General features: G+C 39.0%; 1 protein-coding gene across 1 annotated transcript in view; it reads right to left on the bottom strand.

Annotated features, from left to right (window-relative positions):
* rusc2 (RUN and SH3 domain containing 2) overlaps positions 1 to 19,585 on the bottom strand; it is a 42,977-nt gene that overhangs the window by 20,190 nt on the left and 3,202 nt on the right. The window lies entirely within an intron of this gene.

Raw genomic sequence — 19,585 nt, 5'->3', positions numbered from 1 at the left:
AACACATTCCCCATGCAGGCTCGAGGACACCTGGTCGTAAAAAGCATGCAGAGAGTCCAACAAACATAATGAGAGAGTAATCAATGAGATATTCTTTGTGTTGTCACCTCATTAACTACTTGCATCTCATTATTTATTGCTTGAGTGTGTTTTATGTCTTTTAACATGAGGTATTAAAGTGAAGTTCACCCATACTGTACCATAAAGGACCTGTAAAAGTACCAGTTCTCAAACCAGCCCAAAACATGAGTAGAGATTGTGTAACATTGTGTAACATTAAGCAGAATAAAAAAAATATTTGTCAAAGTTACTCTTAAAAATAACATCAAATTACTTTTAGCCTCGTGTGTGGGTCAACATTCAAAGTCAAATTTTCTCTAAAAAAAAATGGTAGTGTCCAAACCAAAGCAGGGATAACCTTGATGGCATGACCAGGGGTTATTTTCCCAGATTTAAGAAAGCTCATCTGGAGCTGCAAAAGACATTACAAAACTGTTATCACACAATAATATCAAAGGGTGGATATCTCATGTCACAGTTGGTGGGGACAATTCAGTAGTCCCTGGATAATGGTAGGGACATGTCCCTCCCAAAGTCTTCCATATCTTAAATAGACCATGTTAAATAAACGGATGATGAGCTAAACGCCACATTAGCCTAATAACATGAATGTTAAAGCAGAGAGATGGGAATTGTTGGCTTTCATAAATATATTTGCATTCAAAGCGACAGATGATATACCCCCTGTGTATCAGCATGTGTGTGTCATTTAGGGTGTAGTATGTGAAAAGGGATGAGATCATAGCCCTGTTTAACAGTCAGCTGCTTGGTGTGTCTGTGTGGATGTCACTGTTTCCACTTCACATGGTGCTGACTCACCCTGCTCAGTGTACAGATGAGACTAGAAAGATATAGGTCTGTACTTTCTGGCTGTTTTACCTAATCCTATTTTATGCAGCTTATTTGTGCACAAATAAGACTTAAGGCCGATTTATAATTGTACGTCGGCTCTACTCAGAGCCTTCAAAAGTGGCCTACGCCTTTGAGAGCATTTATACTTGTGCGCTGCCAGGTCTGTGTCATTCTGCAATTGCACCATCAAAATGGAGTTTGTTTGTGCACTTCAAACACCGGCGACTGAACTTTAGCGGATTATGCTGGAGTTGGAGCAAACAAATGCAATGCTACAAAGTTGACCAATCACAACTGCTGTTGCCTGCATCACCACGATGTGTCTTTTGTTGACAACTAAATCGAGATCGAGCAGTTTGCATTCCTATTCATTTTTGCCCAACATAACATGACGGGAGACTCTGAAGTAAAAGGTAAGTGATTCTGGAGAAAGATAGTTGTTTTTCAAGTCTCACTCCCAGGTTGTCAAATCCCGACACTTCGGGTTAATGGCTCAGACTCTAAAGTGAGACTCTACGATCAACAATGTTTCTCCAGTCTTTCACTGCACCTTTAAGACTATATTTTCCATAATGACTACATTTTTCACATTGTCATTTCCTCTGTCAACAGTTGTCTGATGTGGCCAGCTAAAGAAGATAAACACACTGAAAGTCATTTCACTCGCTCCCTTATCTAAAATGACATGGAACTTTTTGTTTTACAGTAGACAATGCTGGATGTTGCACAGTGTTGCATTAATAAATGCAGTTTTACAGCTGGCAGATGCTGATAATCTTCACCGTTTATTTATGGTGATTTTACTATTATCTAAAATTAATGTGGAATTGATTTATTCATGAACCACCTTTCTCCATCTTTTGTCAGTACAACTGTTTTTAGATGCGTGGATGAATGGATGTATTTCTGTTGCCACGGTTACTGGGCAGCCTCTGTGTCTTGTTGGCCTTCCTGATAGACTCAGGTTAATCACATTTGGCTTGTTTAAGTTAATTCATCTTTTGTAATGTCTTTAATTCTCTCAAGTAAAGTATTTAAGGCACAATATGAGCTGGATTAGAAATGAAAATTTGCTTTAAATCATCTGCTCACTGGTTCATGACCTGGACCAGACGAGTGCTAACTAAAACTTAATCCCTCTATTATACCTGTTTAAGTCCATAATCCCAGATAAAGTCAGTCATTAAAAGCAAATTTGAAATGAAATTTCAGTTCTTAAATATTTCTGCAAGTGCTGTTGTGACAGGAGAGAAAGAAATGTGGGAGGAGATTTACTGATTAAGCCAAAAAATAACAGAAAATCAACTTTAGAAACCAAAAGATAAACAGGAGCGGAGAGTCAAGCCAAATAGTAACATGACAGTACATTATAGAGGTGTGCAAATACAGATTCACTTGGATTACAATATGCAAATGCAAATGGCTTTAAGACCTTTATGAGCGTAATTACAAGCAGGCACATAGAGAGCACTGCAGCATCACCTTTATTGCTAAATAAAGAGAAGATAAAGGCCAGCTGAGGCCTCAGACTGCAGGTCTGAAGCTAAATGTTAGCATGATGAGACGGGTTTACTCAAGAGCAAGGTAATAACTGAGATGCCACTCTTGACAAATGACCTTTTAAACAAGGACTGGTATGGTATTAGCTGTCAGGGAGGCTTCAGCTTCACCTACAAAGAAGCGGAGCTCAACCTTTGTAACTCAGAACAAAAGGGGCTGGCTGCCCACAACCCCCTGCTGCAGACAGAAATGAAGAACATGCATTAAGTTTGACTTTGTTTGGTGTTCTGACTTGCTGAGCCAAGGCAACCAGTATTTGTTGCATCGTCTAATAAATACACTTCATGCATCACTGGAGCAGCTGGGACTCACCAGCCTTGTTCAATGGCACCTCATGATAGCTGGTAAGTGCTCGGGGAGCTTTTCAAAATCATTTTCTCCATGCTCTTTTTATCTCTCCAGTCTGAACTGCGAGAGTATATATCCAAGCACAAACCACTTTTCCAAGCCCTTATCTGCTGCTGCTCTATCACTCATACACTATGCATGGAAATCACAGAGACAAATGTGGAATGACAACTTCTTATCAAGAATATTTTGACTGGAATCGTAAATGACAGCACTAAACATCAATTTCCCTCTTTGACATTAAGACCACTGGAGTAATTAAAGTAGTGCTGCAACAATTAGCAATCATTTTCTGTAAATCAGGTTATCAATTAATTAAGAAATTCTCTGCAGGATTATTGCATGTTTCCACAGGTTAAATTTAAGACATTTTAAGACCTTTTAAAACCACTATGAATGCAAGTTTATACCTATTTAACATCCATATGGCAAAAAAGTAGAGTCCATGTTGGTTTTGTTTTATAGTTGTTACAGGTAGAGCAATACAAGTTTGTTTTTCCCCCCCAAAAAACATTTAAAGTTTGTTTCAACATTTATAGCACCTTGTAACTTTGTTTTGAGAGATGCTTTATGAACAATTTTGTTATGTTATTATTAATTACTTTATAAGGTCACTATAGCCAAGTGCTGACAGAAAAAGCCTGGAACTACTACTACTGCTGCTGCTAATTTAGCAACCTGATGTCATGGAGGAAGTCACAGATCCTCTTATATAAAACCAAAGGGCGCATAAGGAAAACACTTGACTGCAATTAACAGCCAAAGCCAGTAGTGGTAATATTTGCAGACTTGTATTCATTTGACTCATGTACTGTTGCATAAAACATAATAACTGAAGAGTCATGATGGGATTGGACAATACAAATCGTGTTTGCCTATGATCATTCACCTCATTTACACTCACAAACTCCCAACAGGAGGACGTTAACAGCATTGGACTATTTCGTAGCATCAGGCTTAATCATATCTCATTACAGCTACTATATAACTAGACTGTTGCATAAATATATAATAAATACTCAGTCCAAAACAATCATACTAAGATAACTTTTATTGTATCTGTAGTCTGATGGTTCCTGTCAGTGGAAAGTGGCATTACTAAGATTATCTTAATGGTCCCCAATGAAGTGTGCAGGCAATGTTAACACCAGACAAGGGAAACTAAAATTGGTTTAAGAGATTAGCGGCAGTGTCAGGCAGGCTAGCTTGTGTAATGTGTGTTCAGACCAGACAGTTGGTCTCAACACAGGCAACTAGCAAAACTGTCCAAGGTTTCTTTTGCTTTCTGTCCTTTTTTCTGAACTGTTCTTGTTGATCTCCCTGTGATAAAATGACTAAATTAGAGAAAAATCCATGGTAAAAATGATTTTTGGTTTGCTCTCTACTTTCTGGTACAGTGCTTGGTAAGCAAGACGGTAGAAGACAAAACAGCTGAAATGCAGCAAGTCTGACCACACAAGGACACACACATGCAAAAGCAAAATGCTGCATCCATTTCCTGTCCGTGCAAAGCAATAATTCCATGTAATCTTCCATGATTTTGTAAAAGAGGCAGCTCAAACCAGCAAAAAAAACTGCATACACTACTGAGTATAGAAATGTTACTTTAAACACAAAACTGTACACCATCACCATCATCAATTTTATCATCATTTAAAACTCTTCTTGATGCATCAGTTTTCCACCTACAGAGTAGAGGGACGACATAATGATCGGTACTGTCTAGTTCTTTACACCAGCTGCTTACTTCACCATTTCTTCTATTTACTGAAGGTGGAAAACTTTACTTCATTCAGTACCAAGTGGGACTTCCACAAAAGCTCTGACTGCACATCAGACATTCACTTCAAACTGATGCGTGTAGGACGTCCCCCACTTAATCTAAATTCAGAGGTGCAATGCAAAAGACAACTTGGGTTTTCCTCTGCAATGTGGCACAATTTATTCATCACAAGTAAAAAGCTAATTTAATGTATTGGATTAACCTCTTTAATTAAACTCCTCCAACAGAGTGGAGTCTTCTCTGTGTTAGTGTTAGTGAGGTGAAACAGTAAATGTCTTAAGTGAAAGTTGTCCAAAGGGCTTCGTTGGCTGCTAGAAATTCTGTGAAACTGCTCTTAGATTTTGGACCAGAAAAAAAGACCGTTATTTAAGAGAAAAATTTCAGATAGCAGTTGAAACCTCTGACACATCAGATAAAGTAATGGAGGTAATTAAATTACACCCTCTACCACTTACTGTAGATAATGATGAAATTTAATTGCTTTTATGGTTCGTTTTCAGGATGATGATCACATGTTAAATCAATCTGATACGCTTTTAGCCTGTAGCCAGTGATGCTGTAATGAACTGCTTTATAAGACATTTCTTAAACTCAAGTAACACCAACTTTGAGCAGAAAGATTACCTCAGAAAAGTGTCACTTTCCAACTGGAAATATTGTCCTCATTTATGATAAATGCTTTTCAGCATATGACCCTTCGCCTGTTTCTATTTTCTTTCTTTCTTTCTTTCTTTCTTTCTTCCTTTTATTTTATCATTGTTTTGCTGTGCTCAGGAATTTTTAAGAAATAAAGAAACATTTCTCTGAATCCAGTGTCTTGGGCTTTAGGAAACACTAATCAACATTTTAACCATTTTCTGACATTTTACAGACCAAACTAATCGATTGAAAATAATTTATAGATTAATTAGTATGAAAATAATCATTATGCAGCCCTACAAGACTGGCACAGTTGACATCATGCATAGGGGCTGCCAGACTATTTAAGTATTCATGTCCACACGCAGAAAGTGAAACAGAGAAACTTGTTAAAGGGACCATTGAATAGACTCTGCCATTATGCTCCCTGCCATTATGCTCCACCACAGCCCGAGGAACCATCCATCTCTGCTCTCATGTTGTGGGAACATGCACATAAACTGGCAGGAATTAAAAAAAAAATATCTGAACATGACAAAGACACAAAAAGACAAATTCCTCTATATATAGAATACTTTTCTAATAATTAAGCAATTGTGCTCAGGAGTGAAAGGTTTAAAAAAAAAAAGATGCTGTTCGGCTTCTCCACAGCTGTGTCAAAACAAAGAGCATTTTACAGAGTAGGTCAGACTTCTAATATACAGAAACCGCCCTCCTCCCTTTAAACCAACAATAACACCACCACTGAGATCTGTGTTATTACCAGATTACTGCAGATCAGATCAGATAACGGGTTAACAAGAACAAAGAGGCTGAGCCTGGCCAATCAGATTTCATTTCCCACGCAACATCAGAAAGCCTAGCTACAACACCAGCCAGTCAGAAGGAGAGCCGTGCTGTGAGAGAGAAATCAGGAGAAAACAACCAGAGGAAGAATCCAGGGGAGAAATGATGAATGCGTAAACAAGTAACCATGGAAATCAGGGTGGTAACAAGATGTAAAATGAAAAAGAGCCTTGAATAAAATAAGTGCCATGAAAAATGCCTTTAGTCTGAGATTTTGCATTTGTGTCAGGAATGTATTTTTATGAGGTTTTGTCCAAGGGCTGAAAACCACTGGCTATTATCTCTTATTTCGTTCTTTCTTTACTACTGAAACAATTCCTGGTTTTCTTATTAGATTTCAGGCTGTCATGCAGTAAATGTTGATATATTATAAACCCTTTGGAAATTAATGAATGGACCGGGACAAAATAAAACACTGCCATGAATCTTTGCCAGACAGTATCTCAATACTTTAGTGTCTCAGTATTTTCTTAAACCCCTACACAGCAGGCGGTTGTATTTGCCAGAAATGCTCTAATAAACCCACTGCACGCAAAATGCCAAGCAACAAATGGCAGGCAGATAAACTTTAAGACAGATAAAGCACCTAGTTGGTCAACACAGTGAATAATTTAGCAGCTACATAGTCACAAATTTCCCACAAGAGATCATGGAGACCAAAACAGAGGTAAAAGAAGTGTGAATATGAGCTATTTAGTAGGAGTTAATCCCAGGAAATGGGATTCCCGGGAAATCTAATCAAGACCATTTCCCGTTTCCTGGGAAATACAATGACGGGAAATGGGGAAAAAAATGTTTTATATATTTATCTTTTAAAACACAGAACATATTAAAATATATTCAGAAAAATGTAGGCTGACAGTTTACTGTCATAAAACATGCAGCAGATATGTGTGTGCGCGTGCTGTGTGCCGGTAAAACACAACACAGCCTATTATTTAACACAAAATGCTAATTAAAAAGCACATGCATGCTCAGAATCTGATCTTGTGGGATTGCACCTCTATTGCAGGTAGTACGGTAACACCTTTGGCCCATCAAATTCATTCTATTGCAGGTTGACCTCTTGTGATTGTGTCTACACCATAGTTAGGTGTCTCACTTAATTCATCTGTTGCAGGCAGCTCGCTCTTGAAAACACAACTCCAAATTAATGTTGACGTTGAAGAGCATCCGTAATATTCACTAGAACAAATTGGACAAACTACAAGCTATTCCATGTGGAAATTCATGACCCAACCAAACATTACTCATAGTGGTGAAACGACAAGAATCAAAAACATGTCAGGAAATATTGGCTTCTTTTAGCTTGAGGGAACGACCTGCTGCTTTGACAGACCACTAACCATCCTCCAAAGGTCGTGTTCTTTTCCCTGTACAAGTGGGAAAAAAGAAAAAACTTACAGTGCTGGTGATTTATTTGAGGCTTACTACAGTAAACATGTTTGGCTTGGAGTTGTGAGATGTTTTTTTTTGCCATAATTTCAAAATATAACAACATAAATACAGAAACAGCCAGCAACACATTTCCCTTTTTGGTCTTGTTCAGCTTCTTACTGGGTTTGTGTTCTGCTCTCCATTCAAACAGAACAGAGTCAGAGAAGAAGAGAAAAGGAGGAGAGAGGGAAATACCACCAGTTTCTATACCTGCCAACACTGATAACTTGGGATCCATCAGAGGTTCTCATAAGAGCCAATTCGCTTAGATTTTTCTCCAGAAACACATCCTTAATGGATTCTTTGGAAAACCCACATTGCTGTACAGTATGTCATCGTTTTGTAGAACAGGGTGGGAAATTGACCTATTTATGAAACACAAACACACACACACACACACACACACACACATAAAGGAAAAGGAAAGCAATGCTGCAACAAACGACATCCTCCCTCTTATATCATCGGGGCTGTACTTCCAGGAATAAGTCTGAGCCCGGGAGGGGGGCATCCGAGTGAAGGCGCACCTCAGCCAGGCAGGGACAGATGTCGCAGCCAGGGGAAGTGGCAATTACAATGATGGATGCAATCCACTCTCACAGTGTGACTCATGTTTATTGAACGCGATTGTCACTATATAGACAAAATAGCTGGTTATTCCAAATACAAAGGGACAGTAAGTCAAATTTTTATTGACCCAAAGCAGAACATTAACATAATTTGTTTGTGGATGGTTGATATTTGTCCGGGAGTTGAGATTTCTACCACTACAACTCAAATATAAACTCATATTTGCCTCTGGGGTAAGAAAAGTCCACATTATTCCCCATAAATCAGAACTTGATGAATTAATATTCTAAGCTAATTAATCAAAACATATTATACAATATTTTTATACATTATTAGCCCTGTGTACGATGTATGTGTTAAATCTAGTTTTGATTCAGTCACGTTCAATGTGATGTAACTGTTTGTGTCACAAGTCATAAATTACCTAATGTATTCATCCACTGTTTGATTTTTTTAAGCAGTTTATAATTTTCACATGAAGAAGATACTCTAAGATTATTCAGGGAAATTACAAGGGAATCAAAACCCTTGCATCCTCATTTTTTGTCTCTCAGGCCCAAAAACCTAAGTTGCAAACCTTGGCACTGCTCTGGATGCACAACTTAATTTGAACAATCTCATAAGATCATCGTACTACTAGGAGTGCAAGAAAATATCGATACACTTGAGCATCACAATATTTGGCTGTGTATTGTGATGCTGTATCAATTTTCAAAACACTGTATCCTGATATCTGGATACATGCAAAGATTTGTCGCAGTGGTTCATTTTGCATTGTGTTTAAACCAGATAATAGTGTTGTTATGAACTTTTTAAACTCAGATTTTATGCATGTGGTGGTGCGTTCTATATGACAACAGTTTTACTAAAATGATAGTGATGTATATCATATTGCCAGACACAGCCCTATTTCTACCGTCTCCAAAATACAGTGGAGATGTGACTCAACCAAAATCAACTTTTTGACTTGACTTTGTTGATGTGAACTGGCTGATTGAACAACACCAGCAAAAAATCACAGACATTTGACTGCCTGCTGGTTTCTGTTACCCACCCTGCTATCAGCGATGACGACTCTACAGCACTGCGCGCGCACACACACACAGACACACAGCATTTATCCTGTGCTCAGACAGACACTCTGTTACTCTTGTCTCCTGTACCAGTGGCACTGTCTGTAGCTGCTGAGTTACAGGCTTGGTCTCTCTCTATGTGTGTGTGTGTGTGTGTGTGTGTGTGTGTGTGTGTGTGTGCGCTGCCAATTGAATGAAAAGAGCTTTTGTTTGTTGCACACATTCACCCTCTCACAGTGGTGTCAAATGAGGCCTGACAAAAAGAGTGGGAGAGCTAAACTGGAGGAATGCTGAAACTGAACAACCTTGAACATCTCCTGGGACTTTGGCTTTGTCTCACAACACAGCCTACAGCTCAATAAATCACAATTTGTTAAGCAGTTATCCTTTGTCTAACAAGGGAAATGCAGCATGTAAAAAAGAAATCTAGACAGATAAGTGCCGGAGAAAAAAAAAGAAACAACCAGGAAATGACCCAATGTCATAGTATACAGAGCCAAGTATTCAGGGTGGAAATTTCCCACCAAAACAAGCCAAGTTACAGAAAGTCTGTCAAACCAGACACACTGCAGGTTAAATATACACAAATTAAAATGTACCGCTCTTTTAAGCTAAAAAAAAATCACATTACAGCTCACTATTTTCTGACATATTTCCTTATTTGTTATAGGACTGTACATCAACACAATACTGTTCTGTGTGACACTAATGAATAGACAACCAGACGAAGAGCTTATAGCCACACTGGCAGCTCTGTAATGTCTGACTGAACATGGAACTGGAGGAAAAGGCTATGATGTCAAGTAAATCAAGAGGGTTTGTCCTCTGTACGGTGGCTATTTCAGGACATCTCAGACTCAGTTTGTCAGGCTCAGCTCAACATTGTCAGACTTGGTTTAGTTTTGTCTGCCTCAGCTATACTAAAGTTCAGCTGTGAGCTGAGTAACAACATGCTGAAAATAACTAGCACAATATTAGAATTAGGGTTGAACTCTATATTTTTAAGGGTACCAACAGAAATACTACCGATTCACATTAAATCAATCAGTGGCAAAGTTTGGTGCGCTATACTGCGAGGCCGGTGAGTGCAACACATCTAGCCTGAGGAAACCCCTGGTCGAACACAAAATATATCTAAAAGCTGAAGGGGGTACCGTGTTTAATAGCCTGAAGGCCAAGTCCCCCAGAGCAGCCACAGCTAATGTTAGCTCACCTGCAGCCAGTGCCAAAGTTTGACCCCTCCATGGAGGACAAAACTTTGAGTGAGGCAACAACCGCTTCACTGATATATTCATCTTAATTAGCTCATTGGATAAGTTGTTTTTGGAGATAACTAGGCTTCCTTGTCTTGGCCGATGTCTCAGCATTTTTTTGGCTGCATCCAAAATTCATTACCATCATGCTACTTAGTATGCTCAAGCAGTAGATGAGATTTTTTTTAGTCTGCCCAAAACCTTAGCATGAAACAAACGGTATGTGAGTTGCTGACAATTAAAAGGGAAATATTACAGTATTCTAGCACAGCCATGGCAACAACAACAACAACAATATAACAGGAAGGATATGACATGTATTTTCCTGGTGACAGATTGTGACTAGCTGGAAGTTGCAGGGATGGGTTAGGGAGAAAGGGGTTTTACTTTCCATAGTGTTTAAAATGTTCTAAATAAATAACAATGTTGAAACAGAGTTTGGACTTATCAGTACCATGGTACCTGTCTAGGGTCCATGAATATCTGTATACCAAATTTCATGGCAATCGATGGACAGACCACTGTTGCTTCTCCGACCACTATGCTGCTAGCATACCTAACAAAGGGGGCGCTGACTACGCTGGTATGAACTGGTGTCCATGTGCTCGTTGATACAGTGAAATGTGACCCTTTATTGATCCTTTTTAGGAAAATGCTCTCATCCCTTTGCTTTCTTCACAGGTCAGAAGTGTGACCCAACTACGAAGCATCGTTGCTGAAGCTGGAGAGGAATCAGTTTATTAAAACGGCTTCTTTAAAAGTGCATTATCAACATTAATAAATTACCACACTGATGTTGAGTCATTAGTGTAATTGCGCTATTGATCTCTATCCTCCACCGACCTCTGCGGTGCATTTCACATCATGAGATTCTGGGCCTGCTTTGGAGGGAAGGGTTCTTACTTTCTGGCAAAAAACAAGACAGGAGCTCTTATCTTCAATCTTCAAGTCCATTTTCTTGCTAAATCAGATCTCAGACGGAGTGTTAACTTTCAAAATGTTTGTCCTACTTTATGGAGTGAGAGATAAATCTAACAGGACCAACAGAAGTAAGGCTTTAGTGAAAGTGTAGTTTTGAGATTAACACACGAATGAGAGCAATGCTTTCAATTTACTCCACAGTTCTTTACAATAATCACATCTAAATTTCACCTAAATTACTTACTTATTAGTTCACTTATTATTTTTCGTGCATGTACACATGAGCACAACACATTAGTACACAAGTCACAATCCCTTGAACTACCTGTGTCTTCTCGGAGAGCTAAAGATGAACACATGACCTTGATCCCAGCTTCCCCAAAGGCTTAGTGACAGTTTCCCTCCTCGCTCGTTTCTCTGACTGAACTTGAAGAGCTTACAGACGCTTGCATAACAGCGGACCAGCGTGCTGCCACCACTGACAGGTATTAGTGTTAGCTGACGTCCAGCCACAGCAGGAGGGATGCAGCAGGCAGTAGCTGTTTGCTTAAATGCAAACAAGGAAAATGACCGCAGATTGAGCTAATTTTCACAAGGAATCATACATGATGGCTTTCAGATTCTGCAGTAATGAGAAACTGATTATTAATGATGGATTAGCTATGATGAGTTCTCTGGAAACCCTACTACAAACCAAATGTCATTTCAAGAACAAAAAAAATAACTCATTTATCAGTATTGTTTTTAATTAGTTTTCTGCTGATTGACTAACTGATTAACGGCTATTATTTCAGCTCCAATACTGCAGTCAATGAGACAAAAAATACTATAACTAGGGCTGACCTGATTCCTTCAAAGCTTCTTAGCTACTACAGTTGCCATGGTAATCAACATCCAAATCAGTATTGGTTTTTTGGCTGTACTGAAAAAGAGGCAAAAGACTGATTAAGGGCATGATTCACTGATTTCGATTTGATTCAATTCAGGGGCCTGCAACTGATATCAGACTGATATCATATGTCAATTTAACACATTCAGTTGCATTTATGTCAACTCAAAAAAAGCAACTAAATTATAATTTGGCAATTTTAGGACTTGACTCCTAAAGACATTTGTGATGCAAAGATGTCATGGAAATTTCAAAATAAAGGCGACATTATAGATATGTATTTTCAAAAGTATTTTGCAGAATTGTCTTAATCTACAGCTGTGAACGTAACCCTTTAACATGTTACAAGACAGGAAAATAACAACAGCTGCTTTTACAAAAAGTTACGGCAGAAAATCCCAGATATTATAGGTGGTGGTAATGAACTAATGAACTTATTGGCCATAGATCTTTTTCACAGCAGACATTTTGACTTGAAATCACAGCTGTTACTAATAACATTGATGATGGCTCTTCTGTTCAAGTGTCCCAGTAAGCCATGGCAGTCTGACTGTGATCCAGCATCCACAGCTGAACATAATTCAGTCATCTTTCATTTTAATAATTCACACCTGTACTTTTTGTTCTGTCACATGTCAAAATGTCAGTGAAAAAGGCTCATTTTGTATCTGAGCTCCGTAGTAACAGCAGCACAGTGAAAACCAGAAATCACATTACTTAGAAATTATTTGACTTTGCTGCTGCAACTGATTATTTTCATTTTCCATTAGTCTGTTTTCTCGCTTAATAGATACTTGTTGTGTCTATAAAATGTCAGAAAATAGAACAAATACACCCATTATCATTCCCAACATCCCAAAGTGACATCTTCAAATGTCTTGATTTTGTCTAACCAACAAAGAAACAGATTATTTGACTGCAATTTGTTCTTATTACATGAACTTTTACTATGAGCCGATAGTAGCAGGAAGCACATTGGTTCTAGCTCTACTTCCTACGTTATTTTGTGCTGTTTACAAGGTTCAATATTAGACAATAGGTCGGCTCAATTTTAGTAAATTATTTAAGTTAAAATGCCTTCTGGTCCCGTCAGTCTTTCCAGTGTGCAGACTGTAAAACCAAACTCCATTCTAATAGCAGGTGTTTAATGGTAGGGACATATTTTTCACACTGAAAACTTCTGATTTGCTTCAGTCTGTAGGCACAATTGGCACACGTCATTTACTCAGTAACATCATTAACTAACCTCTGATGAAGTGTTTGCCACAGACGTTCACTACACATATTGACCGGCATTGTTTTCACCAGATGAAAATGATGTATGCAGTTCTCGCCAGGAAAGATAAAGATGGGGAACATGAAGAAAACCTTCAAAAATGTCCCCCCTGGGATATGCGTCCAAGCTCACAAACAGTATAAAACCTATATATTCAGATTACTCTCATGTATGTCAAGAAAAAGCATAAAATCTCCACATTTGAGGAGCTTGAACCATCACATTTGTCATTTTAGCTTAAAAAAAATGGCAAAAACTCTTATCCGATTAGCTGCATATTATCTGTCAGTCGATCAACTAATCTATTAACTGACTAATCATTGCAGCTCTGTGTGAATCTGGATCATTAGGACAGGTCAAATTAGAGTACAGTTAACGTTGCTGCATATCTAGGCTAACAAAAGCACTAATACACAAGCTACGTTAATGCAAAACATCATGAGGCAAACGTCTTGTTTCTAAGGCTGCAGTTCTGCTCTCTCTGCCATCACGTCCCTCTCTCTGCTGACTCTGTCCTTCTCGCTCCTCTCCTCTTTCTCTGGTCCATTTCCAAGCACCTCTCACTCTCTTTCCAGCCTTCCTTCGATCCCTAATGCTTTCCCCTCTTCCCTCCCAACCCCCTCTCACTATCACTAAATCCCTGCTCCTCTACTCTCCCTGCTTTTCCTCCATCTACTGTGTGCACTGCAGTGTGGTACAGCTTTCCTTTGCCCACTTCTGCCTCTATAATCATCTTCCTTCCTCCTTCCGTCTATCCCCTCTCTCTGCTCTCATGCTGCTGCACACACACATCAAACCAAGATGGACTGCAGATGCTTACGGACAGATCACCTCACGATCCCACAGTGCTTTTAGCGTAGTTGGCAACAGCAGATTTCACAACCCCAATTCCTGTGAGAGTACGTTTGTAGGAAATACAGTACTAGCATTGCTACGACTGTACCACCTCATGTTTGTCTCCAACAGGGAGATGCAGGATGCATCCCAATAGCACCACAAGAGCAATTATTGGTTAAATGCCTTTCTCAAGGGCAACTAAATGTATTTACACGGGAAGGGGAGGAGACTGTTGAGCCTGCAACATTCTGGTCACAGGCTTGGTTTGACCCACAAATGATTTCAGGTGGATATTATGGATGCAAAGAACATCAACTTACGGTAAAAGAATGAGTCACTTTCTCCATTTCTGCCTTTCATATGATTGCTTTTATGCTGTTCTGCCTGAACACACTGTCCTCTTGCACTGTACTGTACCACGTGTACAGTTATCAGTTCTGTTTAACTGTAGCATGTGAAACTCATCTTAAAAGAGAAATATGTAATATATTTACGGTACTAAATCATAAAATGACCATGATATGTCTTCAGAGATTAAGGAAACATGCTAAGCTGTAATAGCAACTCTCCAAGTTGGTCCATAACCTGATTTTCTTTGCCCATTTTCACGTTTATCAGCGTTCAAATTAATGCAGAATGTTTGCCGAATGAGTAAGTGTCTGTGCATGAGTCACAAGAAATTATGAATCATCTTTAAGAAGGAGAAGAGGTTTATTACAGCTAAAATTAGCAATATGTAAGCGGAGTCTGGCAGGCAGTCACTGAACTCCAACTCCAGAGTGTGTATTTTCAGAGCAGTGGGCTTTTGCTTCCAGGATAACGGGCATAGCTTTACATTGACAGACACCTGGCAGTTATAAGCAACTGATCACCTAACATTGAAGGAGTTAACTCACTTCTACCACAGATCATTTATTAAATAGGTATTTAAAAAATTATACCGTGGCTCCAACTTGATATTTGGCCTGCAGTACAAATTTTTGAACACTAGAATCTTACATATTGCTCCTTTATATAAATAGTGATAATCAGTTATGATACTGATGGGTATATCATCACATATCAAGTGATCAACTGATCTGTGAAATAACCTGTTTTACTGTTACAAACCACATGAGCCAAAACTCACTATACTGTTTGTGCAGCGACAACAAAAACGCATCGAGACATGTGACAGGAAGAAAAGCACAGGTGTGACCACAAACACTAATGATGGCTTTGTTTGCTGCACCAGTGAGCCAGTTGAGACAGTAACATGACCCTGGACACAGCATACCAACATGGGAAGCTAGCAGCGCTCTAGCAAACTGGGAATTTCATTATTAATTAATCTGCTCAAAATTTTTTTCCGATCAATAGATGAGCCATTTATGCTGCAAAATCTAAAAAAAAATTATTGAAAACGGCCATCACACAAGACGACGTCTTCAGATTTGTCAAACCAAGACTATAATTTACAAATTGGAAGGTGGAAAAGGAGAATGACTGGCCCTATTGTTTAATAAATGACTTCAACAATGAATTAATGATCATATTGACTAATCAATTCATTATCTCAAAATCTGAATGTCTACTGTAGGGTTTATCATTGGGCAAGGCTTGCCTTTAGTCCTCTATGGCGGAGTATTAATTACATCAAGCTGAAGGTTTCTGCCAGTAACTCTGGAACTGCGCAGGCAGCAGAGAATCAGTCTGAGGAGCCAAATAATGAGGAACCACTGATGCATTCAGTCCAACTTCAGGCTCCAAGGATTTGTATTTTTATTGCATTTGACTATAATCAAAATACTGAAATTTGTTCTGAACTTAATGTATTTGTTGCACTTGCTGAGGACAGTTACTGCCTCTCCCTCTCCCTCTCCCTCCTTATTTCTATTTCTGATTCAGCAGCTGAGCCACCAGTCATCATGTAATTGCCAGACTGTTGTTCAACTCAACACAACAGCACAGTGAAAATGTCCACAGTATATTGATAGTGTCCCAGCAGCTCTCAGTGTTCTTTCACCGTCAGACAAATGGCCACAAAATACAGTGCGGGCTCTGGCTACATTCATCTGCTGCAGTGATAAACACACACACAGTCACAGCAGCTCTCATACAGTCGTCTGGATGCCTTTTAATCAGTGAAGGATTGCGGGCCGAGAGCCATGAAAGGAACAGAACTACCACAACAAGCTGGAGGGCAGAAGCTGTGTGTGCTTTTGTATGTGTGTGCGTCAATGTGTGTGACTCTGAAGTCCCCAAAAGGACAGCTGCACATCCACCATACACATATTTATTTTCCATTCAGGAACACAAATTATGGCCCTGTCCTTACGCTTTGACTCAGAATCACAAAGTCAAGAGTGGAAAAAATATTGAGATCCTTTACACAAGTAAAAGTAGAGATTTAGGCAGCAAAATATGATTTAAAAAAGTCATATGTTCTAATTATTTTGACAGATATTGTGATCTGATTCAGAATTAGTGGGAATGATCACTTTTATTCTCATTAAACTACCAAAACCATTATGATCTGACATTTGTTGGGGTCTGTACCAAACAAACATAACTTCCCTAGATCTGGAGAACAACATTTGTAGGTCAGGGCATCTCTGCAGCACTACAGTATTTTGTTATTATGCTGTTTTGTCGAACATTTTCCCTCAATCAAAAAACTACAGCTTCTATGATTTGGCTGTTCACCTTGGCCTTACTGCAGCATCAGTCATATTTCAATTAATTAATTAATTATGCCGCCTTAGTAGAGATACCAGAAATCCAAAAAGAAGTCAACATAAAGACGTAAATATCAGTAGCATGCTAACGAACAAAGCTCTAGTATTGATTAGAAGAAAGAATCACAGTACTTAAGAGAATCAATTTTTTCTTCGACCCCTACAGAGGGCACAAGTTCTCGTCCATAGTGTGGCGAGGAATTTGCAATCTGCAAGCTCACCGCTAGATGCCACTAAATCCTACTCAGTGGTCCTTTGAGGGAAGCAGATGAATAAATGTACTTGTAAATGTACTAGTCCTCTTGATATTGGATTCCCTCAAGCCTTTCCTCAGATTGGAAACAGAAAAGGACGGTTCCCTGAGGAACTCCGAGAACCTCGACAATACTTTCACAAACGCAGAAGTGTTGCATCAACATCACAAGGAGGTTCATGACAAGCCAAACCACTCGTGGCCCGCAGAGGCTACACGTGGGTTCAGCTGGCTGTGAGGACACACTGTCGTATGACTAATATCAGTGCTTTCTTTGACTGGGAGAGTTTATATAAGGTTCAAGTGTTTGAGAGCACTATCTGACTTGCAGGTTCTCAAACAATCCCTTTGAATGCACTGCAATGTCAAATAAAAAGCCTACTTTATTTGAAAGTCTGTCCATGATCCGCCGTGAAGATTAATGTTTTGCACAGTCAACATGGGTTTCAGCAGCAGAGAGAGTTCCTACAAAGAAAATTTGCAGAGATTTTTTTTCTCTTTCTCAGCATTTCATGGAGGAGCTGTTTCAGTTTACACAAAGGAGCTGTTAAATGCCTTCAAACTAAATGCTACTTACAAAAGAGATGAACCAGCAACTTTTAGGTCACAGACTCGCTTTGAAATACAATGAATTTCAAACAAACATTATGACAGCAATTATCACAAACTTACATTATGGTAACTGTGCTGTTCCTGCCTTTTTCCCCTCTAAAGAAATATTTTAAAGTGCAAATAAAAATGGACCCCATTTAGTGAAACACTTTTTAAAGGTCATGGTTGCAGATATTTATAGCATTAGTGGGAAAAGGACGGTCCAAACTCTGGCTCATACACGCACAAGCTGTGTGGCATGCTAGTGGGTTTTTTTTTGTTCGTTTGAAGTACCTCAATAATAAAGACTTTAGACAAAAAAAAGGCTTTGGGGATGTTGGCACGCCTTGAAAAGTTCTCAATATAATTATGTTGTTGAAATGTAATACTTCAACACTGGACAATCTTGAAAAAAAGCCAACCAAAGCATTCAGGCAACACTTTTTCACCAAGTGTAGCTCCAGATAACAGTGTTGAAAAAGTCTATTCAGAGAAACTGGATAATACACAATAGGAGCTGCGTGATATCTGCATACAGTGGCCTTACAAATCAGAGATACTCACAAAAGAGATTATATCACAATGCACACTAACACATGTCGCACACACACATGCGCACAGACACGCACACAGAAACTCTTCACATGCTCCACAGGCCCTCGGTTATGTAACGCGGAGAGACACATTCCAAGATCGGGAAGAGCATCTGGAGACTGAGAGGAGGCACGTCGCCCGACACACTGCATCAGTTGTGGTTTAAAAACATGTGGAAGAGTGTGATGTTGAGGCTTTAGACTTATAATGTTGTGATGGTTCACCTCAGTACTCACAGGTCCCTTCTCATTCTGACCGGCGACACAGACAGACGCAGCATTTGTCTCATTAGAGGACATTAAAAAATGAAAACATGGAAGTGCTTCAAACTGTGCTAACATACTGCAGCTGTAAATGACATACACTATTAATGAACAGTGCTACTCTCTAATAAACACACCATATGTGAATTCTGCTGCTCCGGGTCTCTCTTACATCAAAACAAGTAGCGTAGGATCATGGGAGTTGTTACCATCACCTTTTAAACAACCACCACAGCTGATGAAAATCTATCTGACGTGACTCAGGCATTGAGGCCACTGGGTTCTGGAAAGTTGGGCGACACAATCGATTTGAAGGTGACAACCTGAGCGCTGGGAATTTGTGAACTTCTTTATTTCATATAAAATGAGCTGATAAAACAAAAAATAGTAAAGAAATTAAAAGGTGCAGTAACCGGTATGATCTGACTGACCTGTGATTGGTAAAAGTCTCCCGTCATGGAATAGATTTTAAAAAGCCTGAAAACAAAACCAAGAAAAGGAGGAGAAGTCTAGATTTCCCTCAGTCTGTTTGAATTACATTATACTTAAAGGCTATCGTGGAATTTTTGCCAAATGACCCCCAGAATAAATTGCCTACCACAGCTTTAAATGATAATGAAAATGATTGCTAGTTGGAGGTTAAATATTAAATCTATTAAATCATTGTAGTGCACAATAAAGCTGCAAATAACTGCTATTTTTTAATTGTTGATTAACTGTTTGCTTTACACATGGTCAAAAAATAGTCAGTTTCCCAAAGCAAGTCTTCAGTTCGCTTGTTTTGTCTGACCAAAAGTACAAAATTAAAAAGATATTTAATTGA

Source organism: Lutjanus erythropterus, chromosome 10 (assembly GCF_056507025.1).
Source record: "Lutjanus erythropterus isolate fLutEry1 chromosome 10, fLutEry1.hap2, whole genome shotgun sequence".
NCBI classification, from domain to species: Eukaryota; Metazoa; Chordata; class Actinopteri; order Lutjaniformes; family Lutjanidae; genus Lutjanus; species Lutjanus erythropterus.
This window is presented reverse-complemented; position numbering and strand designations above follow the sequence as displayed.